We start from the raw sequence: 14,813 nt of genomic DNA on the forward strand, positions 1-14,813 counted from the left end.
CCTGCGGAGGGGAAGCCCGACCTCGCGCTCGCCGGGCAACGCTGGCGACCCTCCTCTACGGAAAGTAGGAAAGGTTTGTCCAAAAAGTCTCTAGAATTGTCACTAGGTGCTTTCGTGAGGAAAAGTTGCTAAAAGGGGTGTGAAAAGTCGCTAAATGAGGCAACAGAGGCGCTAATTTGGCAACGCAGCCTGTAAACGCCCCCCTGATGATGTAGTGGAAACTGTTCGTACCGCTTGATTTTGAAAGAGCAACGGCCGACGGGGACACTTGTGTATCTTCACCACTCACTCAGTCAGTCAGGGACATTTACGTCTGTAGGGCTGGCCCCCGCTGTTGCGGTGCAGCCAAAAACAAAACAAAAAACAATTTCCGCCCCGCTCGTGCTCTTGGGTAAGCCTTCATAAGAGTCCATAACAACAACAACCACCTAATCCTTAATGATGAGTAATTGCATCAAAAACTCTTATTGGTTTCCTCCCAAATGAGTCAACAAAGCAAATCTCCTGAATAAAAAATGGTGACATGCCAGTAATTGTTAAGCTATTATAAGTGGATGGGCTAATTACTGTACATCTGCAGAGAGCAGGGGAGGTTGCCGTTATTGCAGCAGATTTCCCGCTGCTGTCAGTCTAGCTAATGGGAACCTTCACCACGGGCTCTCAACTTCGGTGCTCATTTAATCTCCTGCTGAAGTATGATAGGAAACGTAACTTTGTGTCACTGCCGCGTCGTTGCGCTCCCCGTTTGCACCCGGGCACTGTGAGATAACTCACAAGTGTCACGCAGTGCAGAAGCTGATCACTTATCCATACGGCCTTCTGGTGACATGCATTTGCACTGTAAACAGTCAGCTAATGATTTTACTCCGTATACAAAATAACCGAGCAGGATGGATGGTCCCTCAACAGCAGCTGCATCAGATGACACCTCATTTGCAAGTAATTTAAAGATTCGTGACAACACATTTACATCCTGGTTTGAAAAAAAGCCCTTCTAATTGTTGATTACAATTTTGTGTTCTGTTTAACGGTAGGTTTATTTACTGTCTTCTCTACATTTTGTTCTTGCATTCTTACCATAAATTGTGCTGTTTAGATTACAACTTTGTGAGAAAACTATAAAAATTAAAATCCTAAATTTCACTCCTGCTTGGTATCAACACCTGTAGGTAGTGATGGTAATGGTAATGTAAAAAGTATTAGGATTTATCATACTATATCATGGTCTTTTATAAATAAAGAAGACTAAGAAGACGGTTAACAGTGTCACCTGATGCAGTATTACAAAACTCAAGCTCGAATGTTGCCTTCTGCATCACGTCCGTTACACGTGGATCATTTCCAGTGAATCCCTCGCATCCCAATTTGAATCCACGTGGAAAAGGTGGTAACAATGACACTAGTGCACCGAGAAGTAATCACAGAGTGCAAAAATACTGAGTGGCTGTTGCTGGAAAATGCAGACTACAAACACAGCAGTATCAAAAATGTAGGGTTTGATATAATGAAAATCTTAAGGGGTCATAATTTAAACAATATGGGAAATTCTTCTATCTATATGATATTAAACTGCAAGGTGGCTGAGACATAATATCTGCTGAGCAGAGAGCTCAGCAGTGAGCCGGAGGAAGCGGCTCAGCTGCTGACACATCGGAAATTTTCTTTGCCCTCAATAATCTAGTTTTTGTTGAGGAACTTTAAAAAAAAAAAAAATTAAGACTGACTGACACGAGTGCAGAAGAGTAAAGAGAGGCAGGAACTAACAACTGAATCCAGCTGCATAGTTTTCAAATCCAACGATACAGTAATGTCTGACACAAATACAGATTTTATGACTTTTTTCTCAGTTCTGTTTACATTTCCTTTATGTAATTAACTATTTATAGCAGACATAGAGCATTGCAATGATTGCTAACTAACAATTTTACTCTTTGGAGATTTAATATCTATTTAAATGAAGATAAAGGCGCATGACAGTGTGTACAACAGAAAGTGTTAAGACCAGAAGACCACATGTGGTCAGAGACACCACTAACTGAAGCTGTGTGTCAGCCATGTTCCCCGATGGAGTGCTCTTGAAAATGCAGCGCGTTTCAAAGGCTATGATAACCCAGGACATGTTTTCCAGGAGGTCGGGCCTTTTATAATTGGTTTCATCATGTTTTGTGTAATTTAGTACACAAACCTTTTTGAGAACCTCCAGTATAAAACTGTTCATCTCACATCCCCACAGCTTTGTCTCTGCTGACCCAGCACATGTACTGACCATGGAGCTCTTCTCTCCCTAGAGTAGCGCAGCCAAGTCTCACCAAATCGCGTATGAATAACCAATTTCCTCAGGTCACTCGGCGTGTTCTCACTACGCATTTTTTGCTTTTTGCATGACATTTCACGCCACGTCATTTCTGTCCTGACTCACCCCTGACCCTAACGGGGACGGGGGTTAATTGACATGCGGGACTAAAATGGCGTGGAAAGACACGCGAAAAGCTTAAAATGCGTAGAAACGACACACAGAATGTCCCCGAAAATGATGTTCTATTTAAACACATTCCCCGTGAGATCAAATTAAGTAGTGACCTCAGGGCAGGGAGGCAGTGGAGCGAAAGCCACAAAGAGAAAAAAAAACACCTTGGAACTACACAGAAGGTACCTTAACATGGGTGTATGTACCAGGAAACCTGTGACAGTTTACTAGTAGTAGTACACAAAATCCAGGCTTACCACGGAAAAAGTAAGAACCAAATAAGGAACTAACTATTAAATAAATGAATAGGTGACGAATTGCTCAATTATGTGGTTTTAAATGAGCGGCGCTTTGATTCCTATCAACCATAAAAGATGCTCTTTAATGATGTTAATGTCAGATCTGCTACAGTTTGTAACGCAGGACAGATAGAGGAACCCAAACACATTAGACACAGGTTGGAGCCAAGCTGACTGTTTTTGTGTTTGCTGTCAGAGGGTCACAGGTTGATGATAACTGAGATGGCTCATAATAGAGAATCGTCTGATAAGAAAGACTGAGATTACTGTGGGAGTTAATGGTCTTATCTTGATGCTCAAGGCATGTGGGGTGTGAGGTAGTGATTGGAGAGCTTCCCTTTTGTGAAATATGCTACTTCGGCTGACATGAAGCATCGGTGTTCGCAGTCCTTGGACGCTTCTTTGCATCTCTGACAGATACGAAACTACAGAATATGAGTGTAGTGGAGGGAGAAATTGCATGTGTCGCCGTGTACCCGCAGGTTGTTTTGTTTTGGCCTTTTGCGTTGTTACCGTGCTGCTCAACGTATATTCTAATAATGTGTGCAGTGACGTTTCACCTGAAGCAGGCTAAAGTTTACATGCGAGTACTACCCACACTGGCTTAGACAACAGAAAACCTACTTTAAGTATCTTAGAAAAGCCCAAAACAGATTTTCTAACTTTATAGAGTACGCTCCAGACGCACGAGTACGTACAAGATCATCAATATCTTTGTCAAAAACAGCAGTAAAATGCAATGGAGAGGTGTATGTGCAGAAATACAATCAGCTGTTTGCAGCTGCTTCTGTTGTTGTACTGAGGGACCCTCAATATGGCTGCCAGGGGTCACATTACACAACCTGAAAGCCCTCTGTAATAATAGTAATAATCACATTATTATCATATTTTTCAAACAAATAGATCATTCATTCCACTAAATCTCATGAGTTTTATCGTGTGACTGTGCTTACGTGGAGGAGAGCTACAAAGAGCTGGGCAGGAAGTTACATTATGCAGCTGGTGTACTTTTCTGTCCCGTCAGAGCAATGGAACCATTAACATAACGGTGGAAGAAAAACCACTTGAGGGCAGTTACAGTCCAGAGCCGTGTGGCATTATAGCGCAGCCACGCCATCAGTTCATTAGTTCAGTGTCTGAGGATAAAAGCACCGAGGCACTCGTCAGAGGAAGCGCTGTGTGAAGAAAGATCAGACTTAACGAAAAGAAAAGACAAGGTGGATCAGTCCGTGTGGCCTTCTCTCTCCCCGGGACAATCCATTCTCTCACCTCCTTCTCGTCACAAAATCGATTAGTCCCTCACGTCTCTTCAGCGAAGATCTGACAGTACACATTCAGAGTCAGCACTTTGCAAGGCTCGTATACACAACTAACAAGAAGTTGGGAAAGAGTACAACAGAGAGTGACGTCATGCTGTTGGTGACTATGCAATTGTGTGATTCACTCATTAAAAGTACATTGTACCAAGTCGTAAACCTCCTTCCGCTGTCAAAACGTTCAGGATTTCTACTAAAGCTATAATTTAAGACTAATGTAGATTACAGCACTGTAATTGTTCTGTTCGAGAAAATGTTGGATGTGCACTTTGCTGCGACCGTTTCATTGTGAGAGATGCCACTGTGACATATGTTGAACATCAGAACTTCGGGGGGGGGGGGGGCTAAGCTTTTCTAAATGTCCCCCATTTAAGCTCCCTTAATTTACAGCCAGTCTGGGAGGGATTATAACTTTCTGCACCCCAGTGCAAAAAAAGGACACGTGCTTTAATTCTTTGAGGCGGGCACATAGTTCTCAGCTATTGACCACCTTCTGTAGACAGCAGCAAGGAAAAGGCTCGAAGAAGCTCACGCAGTGGGAGATGTGTCATCAGTCAGCCCGGCTCGCGCTCCCTCAATCACTGTCCTCGGCCTCATCGTTCACGCGTCACCGAGTAAGACTTTGCCCACGTATGCATGGCCAAAGAAAACACACACACACACACACTTTGATACTCTTAACTTGCGCTGAATTAACATTCATTCCTTAACTAAAATCCTGACGTGAGACACGAAGGCTGAGTCAGAGATGGACTGGACCTCAGCAGTGACCCACTATTGCATTTGTGTCCATCCAGCAAGAGGGATTCCCGAGGTATCCTCCTTTGTTCCCTGGTAAAGGTGTGTCCTTTCGGGGAGTTTTTCCTCATCCGACCTGAGGCCCTAATGCTGTGCAGACTGTAAAGCCCCTAGAGGCAAATTTGTGATTTTGGGCTATATACACAAAACTTTGTTATGTTTTTAATGGAAAACACCTAGAACTATTCACTGGGTCTCAAGGCGCGGTTGCACAACTGCGTGTCTTTGCAAAACAGGCAGTAAGGCCTGGTGAAGTAAGGACAACTTGCAGGGCTTGTTGACGAACTAGCTAGTGAACTGACTGCTAACACGCTAGCAAACCAAGAACATGCTAGCACTAGTTAGTCAAAATAGCTCTCTGAATTTCTTTCTTTTTTTTTCTGTACTGTGCCGTTTACTCCCTCCTAGCATTTTCACAAGGTTGTGCATCATTTGATTCAATAAAGATCTACCAACAAGCTCCAGCTCTCCAAGCTAGGCATATTTTTCAACTTTGGCCAAAGCCATGCTAGCTATTAGCCTCCACTTCCAGTCTTTATGCTAAGATAAGCTAAACGAAACCCTTCCTGGCTTTAGCCTCATACGTAACAGACAGACATGAGAGTGGTACCAATCTTCTCACCCTTTTCTCTGCCAAAAATGTCTAATTAGTCTTTAATTCCTAAACACAAATAGTGATCCTGCCTCTAATTTTGTCTCTTGTGTACAACTGAGCACTGACACTTGGAGTAGAAGATTTCTCTCATGCGATGTATCTTTTCAAGGCCAAATTTAATAAGAAAGTTTAAGTACAAGGACAAATGTAAATATACGCACAAAAAATGCATCTCTTTGAACTGTTTCAAAAATGAAAAGGGAGCCATATGCTCTGTGCACATCGATGTATGGTGAGTGTGTGCATGTTTTTGTGTTTATATGAACATGTTTGTGTATGTATGTGTGTGCTTGGCCCATCTGCTGCCTGTGTGGGATGCTAGTGACAGGGGCCATGACCCTGAGCCCAAGACCGCTACCAGCAGCCAGAGCAGTGCCGGGGGGAGGGAGGCGCCAGCTGGAGGGAGAGGATGGGAGAAATACCCTTCAAAGTTGGAGAGATGATACAGCCACGCAAAGCCTCTTAACACTTTGTCTCCTCTCATTATGTTTCAACTATCAGCCGTGCAGATGGGAGGATATGCAATAAGCATCAGTCACTCCAAAAGCGAAAAAGTGTGAATTTCCACGCCGCCTATCAGATGGTTTGTCTCTAAGTGTTCTTTGAAAGTCTTTGATTTCTGTAGTCATTTTTCACTGAGCTATCGAAAGGCTCGCCGCAAGGGCTGTGTTTGAAAAAGCACACAGATCTCCTCTGTTTCCTGCTTACTTTTTATCACAAAGGTTTTGGTAGTGCTGGTCTGTAGCAGCCTGGGCGAAAAAAGCCAAAACATGGAGCATCCTCTCTGTCTGAAAAAGTTTAGTTCTGGAAAAGCAAGCTTCCAAAGACATGGTGTTGACTGCTTATATACTAGGGTGTATTTACAGTCGCGTTGGGAAATCTGGGGATTTACATGCATCGAAGGCACTGAAGCCAAAAAACCCTGCAGATCATCTCAGCCTTTGTGCTATCATCTACTGTTGGATGACATTTACTCTCCAAATCATTTCTTATGTCACTCGAGGCAACCTTGTCTCCTAGAAATCACTTTTATATACTGCTAATTTGCAGCAGCAAATAGGTTTTGAGGGAAATGCAATTGCGTCCGGATTACGTGCTCTAATAAACGTAATGACGTAATGAGGATATGTGGTTAATTTATTTATTTGGGGAACATGTTAGTAAAATATTCACAGACAATGTATTTGCTTTCCACCAATTCATCTGATCTTGCGCTACAATATCCACAGTGACTAAAGCATTATAAAAACTTTTTATGGATATGTTTAGGTTCTCGCAGCACTTGGTTAACGTTAGAGTTAAAAGTTCACCGTGACTTCGGACACAAAGTGTTTATTTACATTCAACCAAAACCACAATCTTTCCCTGACCATAACCAAAGTGGTTTTGTTGCCTAAACCTAACCACAGATGAGACTGTGGATGCGAACTCCAGTCTCTGGCATGACAGTTGTGCGTTTTGTACGTCCGCCATCCACCCCAACCAACCTCGTGGTGACTCCACTGCTGTGGAAGTGTAATTGGGAAAACAGTTTAGTAGTATATGAATGTAATTTCTAGGAGACAGGGTTGGAGGAGGACAGGGATAAGGAGAGTTGACCTGGGTCTATAAGGAACATTATCACGCTCTCACTGCAGATCAAACCCTGAAACCCACCATCAAAAATACTGCACATATCTTATTACAGTGTGGGGTTTCTTTTTGCAGCTGTGGGCATCACCTTTATTGGATATGATAATATTATACTTTCCAAAGTAATTGCTGCAATCTTGGAACGCGGTGACTTTACTAAAAATATTCGCAACTGTGCAACAAAACGCGAGCGGTCAGACAATCATACGCGTCGTGAAAAACCGTTTAGTCAGATTACCAGATTAAACCGATTTATTTAGCGAGAGAAACTGGTCAACCGTCAAAGATTGAGTTTGACAAATTCCGCAAATGACTGTGATGCAGAACTTTGAGTTCTCATGTAATTAATTCACTGGATTATACATATAAAAAAAACCTCATTCTGTTTATTTCAACATGCCATCCGATTTAAGTGTCAAAATATGTTGATTGTTTGTTGTTTGTTGTAACCGCCCGCCGGAATGACACATCATTTTTGGAAAATAAATCAATTTTGTGATTTTAAAACGCTATTAAGAAGGGGTTAAGGGTAAGGAAACATCTTGGATTTGTTTAAAATTACTACTTCGTCACGGTTACAACGATAACCATGTGGTTAAGGTTAGGAAGTGACTGCAGTCATGATTAAGGGAAACCAATGGTGGCTGCTGGTATGAAATGGGAAACAAACAACATGCTTCCAAAGGACAAAAGTCATATGCCTATGGCTGCTAGAGGGCTTTGACACGTGAATGTAAGCAAATGTCTCAGTTATTTTATCTATAAATGGTTTCACAATGTCATTTCCAAAAAACAACTTTACCACAATATACAGTGCGTTCAGAAAGTATTCAGACCCCTTCTCTTTTTGAGATTTTTTTATGTTGCAGCCCTGTGATAAAACTGTTCCCTGAATCCCTGAATTCACTAACTCTTTTTAAAAGAAAGAGTAAGTGACGAGAAAAAATAAAAGAGTAAGAATAAAAAAGGCCTTTTCTCCTCGTCTGTTTCCATAAAATAATGCAGATTTTTCCATTAGCCATTCCAGTGACACATTTAGACAGCATGCCCTTGATAACTACATTATACTCTGATTATATTCTGCTTTTACTATATTTTGGTTGCGAGCCAGTGAATGCACGGCTTGAGAATGTATTGGGAACAGAGCATTTATGATATATTTACAGCTCAAAGTGTGGGCCAATACCGGAGCTCAAAATGGATGAAAGAAGAATAATCTCTTGTTTAGGTTCACAATGGAAAACAAACTTTCCAGGGTGACTTACCCCGTGACTGATCGTATCTGAAGTCCGATGATGAGATTAGGGCTTAACTGCTTCTTTTCCCCACTCTGAATGTTGAAATGTTACTTTTGAGTCAACGAAGTTCCCATATCAGTAACTGAAGCCTTTTACAGATGCATACCTCCCAGACTTTGGTATCTGTCTGCTGTTTCACAAAAGCCGATTTTGTTAGATAACAAAGATTTTGATTCGAAACAGGAGGCAGTTACATATATCTAGATATAATTCCATCAGGGAGGGGTCATGTAAATCACCGGACATGAAAATCAAACTATTTATTCACTTATATACTGCAATATAAAATTTCACGATACCACGACAGAAGATTTTATCCGTATTGCCCTCCTCCGCTTCAGTCAAATGAAACCGTTGTGCATTCTTGACTGTGTCAGTTATACGGACCCTGAGAGGCAGAGGTGAACATTCATAATCTGGAGCAAGTCTCACAAAGCCTTGAGTCAAAGGGAAGGACTGTGCAGACAGAGGGCAGGAAGATGCTCATTAAATTCCAAGCTGAATTGGGAGAAACAGCCAAGGAGTCTGAACAGAACAGATAGGCAGCTCGCGTCTGCCCGGCGCTTGGAACAGCTGTTGAGCCTGTCGCACAATACCAATCGATTAGCCCGCAAAGACACAGAGTGCCGTGGCTGGCAAAGGTCGGAGTACGCGTTGACTCTCTTCCCCTGCCTTGAAAATTGGATTTGCATTTTGGGCAGACAAGGGTTTCCTGTGCATGTGAGGTGTGTGTAATGTATTAGATCAGACTGCGGGCTCCGTTGCCCGAGTATCCGCCCTGTTGCACGGCAGCGTCTCGGTGCAATGTTACGGGGTGATACTGCAGGCCTCTTTTCTTTGCATTCACTCTTCAGTCGCCTGTAAAAGCACTTTAATGTCATTCCATTAAAATGATCTAAACCAACAGAGTGTCACACAGACTTTGCATTATCTGTATGATAATTTAAAACTGGTGAAGCAATGCAGTGTGTCAGTTTGAAATCACAGAGGCTTCTCTGGAATACAGAGCTGAGGATTAATTTTCGCAACACAATGATTTTTTCCTTTCTTAAGGTAAATCATGTCCTCTCCCCCCTTCCTCCCTCCAAGCAGAAAAAGTAAGTTGAAGTGATGCGAAAAAGTCCTCTGAAAACCTCGTGACTCATCAAGAAATCTTATCAAAGCCGTGGAATGAGATTACGCCCGAGATAAGATGATCTGTGCAGTTATACACAAGGATATGCTCTTTTTTAGGCTGTTGACCAAATCCCTTGTGCATGACTCTGTGGTCGCTTGGTGAACATAATCCGTGATTACTGCACACCTAGGAGGTGTTGTTGGATATACACCAATCGGCCATAACATTAAAACCAGTTACTGATTTTTAATGTTGTGGCACATCGGTGTATTTCTGTGGATTAAAAATGGAAAATCAAGGCAATATAAGATTCGCTGCTTAAGAACATTTCACGAGCAGACAGGCTGTTAACTTGTGAGGAAAGAATAAGAATGAGGAGTGACAGTCTTAAGGTGGAGGGGCTCAGAGATTCCTTGCACCTCCTGGGAAGATTTTAGTGGAAAAATAGGTCACGTCACTTATAGCACATCTGAAAACAAGAGGAGTTTAATCAAAGTGCTTCACAATCGCGGCAGATGCATTAGCAATACGAGTATATGTAAATAAAAAAAGGAGTAGTGCTGGCATGCAAGATCAACGAGAGATTTAAGAGAAACTGAATAAAGCCAACAACAGATTAAAATGCAGTAGAAAGACATTAAAAATAAGATAAAAATGAATTAAAACATTGACATTGACAAAATCATGAGGCAACCTCAGACTGAACTAAATCCAAGATAAAAAAAAAACGTAGGTTTTTAAGTTTGATTTAAAATTGTCAATGGTGGGGCAGGACTTAATGAGGGACGGGAGACTATTCCAGAGCCTGGGGGCAGCAACAGAAAAAGCCTGGTCACTGTTGGTTTTAAGGTGTGACTGGGGGACTGAGACGAGTTGTTGCGAGGATGACTTAAATGACCTGGGGGCAGAATATGGAATAAAAAGATCAGTAATGTATTGTGCAGCTAAACCATTTAGGGCTTTTAAACAAATAGTAAGATTTTAAAATCAGTTCTGTATTTCACTGTTAACCAATGGAAGTGTGCCAGAACAGCAGTGATGTGTTGTCTTTTTTTTTTTTTTTTACCAGTTAAAAGTCTGGCAGCTTCAATTTGAACCATTTGTAGTCGTGAAAGGCTGAAATGGGTCATCCCCATACACAGGGAATTATAGTAATCCAGCCGAGAGGTGATAAAAGCATGGATGACTGTTTCCAGGTCCTTCTGAAATAAAAACGGCTTTAATTTGCCTGTAGTTCTGAGCTGATAAAAGCTGCCCCTCACAACACTACTACTTTTTATGTTAATATTCAGAGAAATGTCTAAGAGGACGCCAATATTTTTTAACACGCTATGTGAATTTGTAAAAAGGGGACCAAGCGCATTGCTGAGGCTAGTAATAGAGTTAGGAGGGCCAAGTATAATTACTAAGGTTTTGGGTTCATTTAGTTGTAGAGAGTTCCTCACCATCCAGCATTTGATGTCATCTGGACAAAAAAAGGTTTTGCAGTCAGGAAGCGCGATCAGGTGTAAAACCGTGAGTCATCTGCATAACAGTGATGCTGAATATTGAAGAAAAAAAAAAATCACCGCAAATAATTAAACGCAAGCAACTTCAGAAACAGCCACCAATTTGACAATTCATACAGAAACATACAAAAAAGGTACTGTAAAATACAGAAAAAAACAAAAACAAATACATACACGTCAATTAATGTATCAACCACTCTTCAATGATGTTGATATAATTATAATTATATTATATATATATTAAAACAATTATATTCTAGTTCCAATATTGTGATTTAATGATTCTCATATCACTGGCAATACACATAAGGTTAGCCATTTATTCACTACAAACAGTTGTTGTCCCCCAGTCTGCGAGTGGTCTATTTATGTTCAGCATTTCTTTTAATAAATGCTGAACATAAATAAGTGTTGTCAAAGTGGTGGGAATGGTTCCTTCTTTCTTCTTTGCTTGTATTTTGTTTACTTTTACTAAGATGGGACGCATTGAACTGTCTCAGCTACCGTACAATATACAGTCCTGGTTGAAATTATTGCCACCCCTGAATTTAAAGTACAGGATTTAGAATATCTTCAGAAATGAATCCGCATCGACCTTCGCAGACTCTTCTCGTTGAGTTTCTTCTTAGCTCCACGTCCTGGAAGCGTCTTAACAGTTTTTTGACTGTGAAACTTCTTGATAAAATTACGAACTGTTGAAACAGGGATTTCATGATATCTTTGCCGATCGCCTCGTAGCCTCTGGAACTGTTATGTTTTTTGATAACAACTTTCCTGATGCTCTCAGACAGCTCTCTTGTCTTCGCCATTGTGAAAAAGACACTGGAAACAATCAGCCCCTTTTTATGCAGTTAAACCATCATTCATTGGTTAATTCAGGTGAACACTGATTTAAATACTAACTTAAACTCATCACAGGGCGGCCATTAATTGTGTCACATGTACATTTTATGTCTGTATTTTTCATTTCACTATGTGAAAGCATTTTTTTGTTGTTTTTCAGTAACTGTGGACATTTTATTAAATATTCTGATTATACAAAATTAATGAATTTGCATTTATTTCTGAAGATATTCGAAATTCTGTACTTAAAATGTAGGGGTGCCAATAATTTCAGTCAGGACTGTATATACGATATACACAGTGTATATTTAAAACATATTTTTGTTTTCATCCCAACTGGTTGAGGTTGCTTGTATAAAAGGACAAGAATCAACAGTTTTATTTGTGTAACCACAGTTCCTCATTTAGTCGAAGTTATTCTTAGGATTCTTAGCTCTTTTGTTAGGAACGAAAAGTGAACAAACAAACAAAAAAACTTTAATTGTCAAGGCTCTTTGACATGCTCTTGGGTGCATGCTTTATTTTTCATGTAAACAGTATGATGGTGACAACAAGCGATAGCCATCTAGGTATTTCTATGTGGCCTCACTACCCATTCGTCTCATACTGTATGTCTCTTCTTCCTTCGTTCCTTTTTTTCCTTTCTTAGTTGTTCCAGACAGCAACCAGAGAACACAGACAGGGCTACAGATAAAAAAAAACAGAGAAAAAGAGCAAAAAAGAAATGTTGAGAGCGTAAGGACAGTAATGGAGCGCTTTGGCTGCTGACCAAGACCCCATGACAATAGGAACCATTCTCTGCCAGACTCTGAACTTTATTTCAGGGTGGAAAGTTGATTGTGTACAGCAGGGTGAAAGAAAGAGGGAGGGTGAGATGAGGAAAATGACAGGAACAGACTGCTGTAGATGTGGTTGCTCTCTATGCTTTTTTGAGAGGCATGTCCACATTGTAATCATGGTGTGGATATGCAAAGCATTAACAAAATATGTGGAAAATGTAATTTTCTCTGCTACTTGAATATATGTCTTGGCAAATCATCCTCCCTGAAGATTTCATGTCACCAGCAACCACTTAACTTTGAAACATCACAGTAGTAAGGAGGTGAGCGGTATTTCTTTCCTTTTCAAACTAAAGGCTTTGGCAGTTGAGGGAAATTATGGATAATTTTATATTTGAGAGAGCTGGAAAAATTCATAACAGTGTTAACTAACAGCACAAGTAGCGTGTAAGACCTGACAGCCATTTCAGCTGAAACCACAACTCCATCAACAGTGGCCTAAAGCTCCCAAACCCAATTTCAATGAAAAACAACTTTCACCACCACTAATATAAGACAGGATTCTGCGCTACTCAGACCCTGTACTTCAGAATAATGCCATATGGGTAATTGCAGAAATTATATCAAGATGCTGGTGAGTATTAAAAAAAAAAAAAAAAGACCTCAACATCAAACATCAAGGTTATGGTGACACCCTCAGGTTTTGAGGCCCAGTCGCGGTTGACTGGATTTGTATTCTAAACTCTGGAAATCACTTCAAGATGGTCTAGAGGCTCAATAATATTATAATAGAGCCTCAGAGTGCAGACCGTCATGCGAAGAAATGAAACCCTAGCATTAGAGTTAGAGGCTAATCAAGTGTCAAAATCAAACCTAATGTCAAAGCCAAAAGTAATGACTAAGTATCATTATAATGTGCATTGTAAATATTGATGACATGATGCTGAACTCCGATTTATTTGATGACCGTCCATAAAACCTAATTTTTCCAATGATACAAGAGACTCAACTTATGATCAGTACATTAAAGTAGTTCCAAACACCTGCTATGTGGTAGGTGGAATAACTTTAGCTGTGTTGATGAGAGTTAAATGCTCTCATAATTGCTCTTTCCACAGGCAGATATACATTTAATGAAAACACCTGTTGGAAAGGAACATAAACTCTGCAGTAATATAATCACAATTATAAACTCTGCTACAAAAGGGGTTCACAATAAGCCAGTGCATTGCGGCAGCATTTGCAAATCAACACTCTAATGTATGAGTTTTCAAAGCAACATGAGATGACTAACCGAATCCCAAACTGCAGGTACAATGGTCAAAGAAACTGCAACATTATTTCTATTTAATATATTTGTGGGTTGAAACTAACCAGCAAATTGGTACATACAGTCCTGACTGAATTTATTGGCACCCCTGTATTTTAAGTACAAAATTTAGAATATTTTAGAAATAAATGTAAATTAATCCATTTTCTACTTTCAAAATATTTTAATAAAATATCCAATGTTACTGAACAAAAGAATATAAAAAAAACAAACAAAATTTGCAGTGAAATAATACAAACACAAAAAATACCCCAGACACAATTATCGGCACCCTTCATTAATATAAGGTTGCAAAACCTTTGGTAACAATGACGGCCTCTAAACGTTTGTCGTAGCCATCTACAAGCTTCTGCTGGTAGTTTCTGCCGCTCTTCCATTGCTCTGCGTTCAAGCTCTTTTAACTTTGCAGAAGTCCGTTTTGCAATGGCAGTTTTCAGGTATCTCCAAAGGTTTTCTATGGGATTTAGGTCAGGACACAATACTAGCCATTTTACAACAGTCCATCTTTTCCTTTTCAACCATTCTTTTGTGCTGCTGGACGTTTGCTCTTGGTCGTTGTCCTGCTGAGGGGACCCAAGATCATCGCCTCAAACCTAGTTGCCTGACACTGGGTTACACATTTCTCTCTAAAATGCCCTGGTAATCTTCTGATTTCATCATTCCTTCCATTCATTCAATGCCCCCAGTACCAGAGGAAACACAGCAGCCCAACAGCATGATAGAACCTCCACCATGTTTTACTGTAGGTAGGGTGCTATTTTCCTTATGGGC

Source organism: Xiphias gladius, chromosome 22 (genome assembly GCF_016859285.1).
Source record: "Xiphias gladius isolate SHS-SW01 ecotype Sanya breed wild chromosome 22, ASM1685928v1, whole genome shotgun sequence".
Lineage (NCBI taxonomy): Eukaryota > Metazoa > Chordata > Actinopteri > Istiophoriformes > Xiphiidae > Xiphias > Xiphias gladius.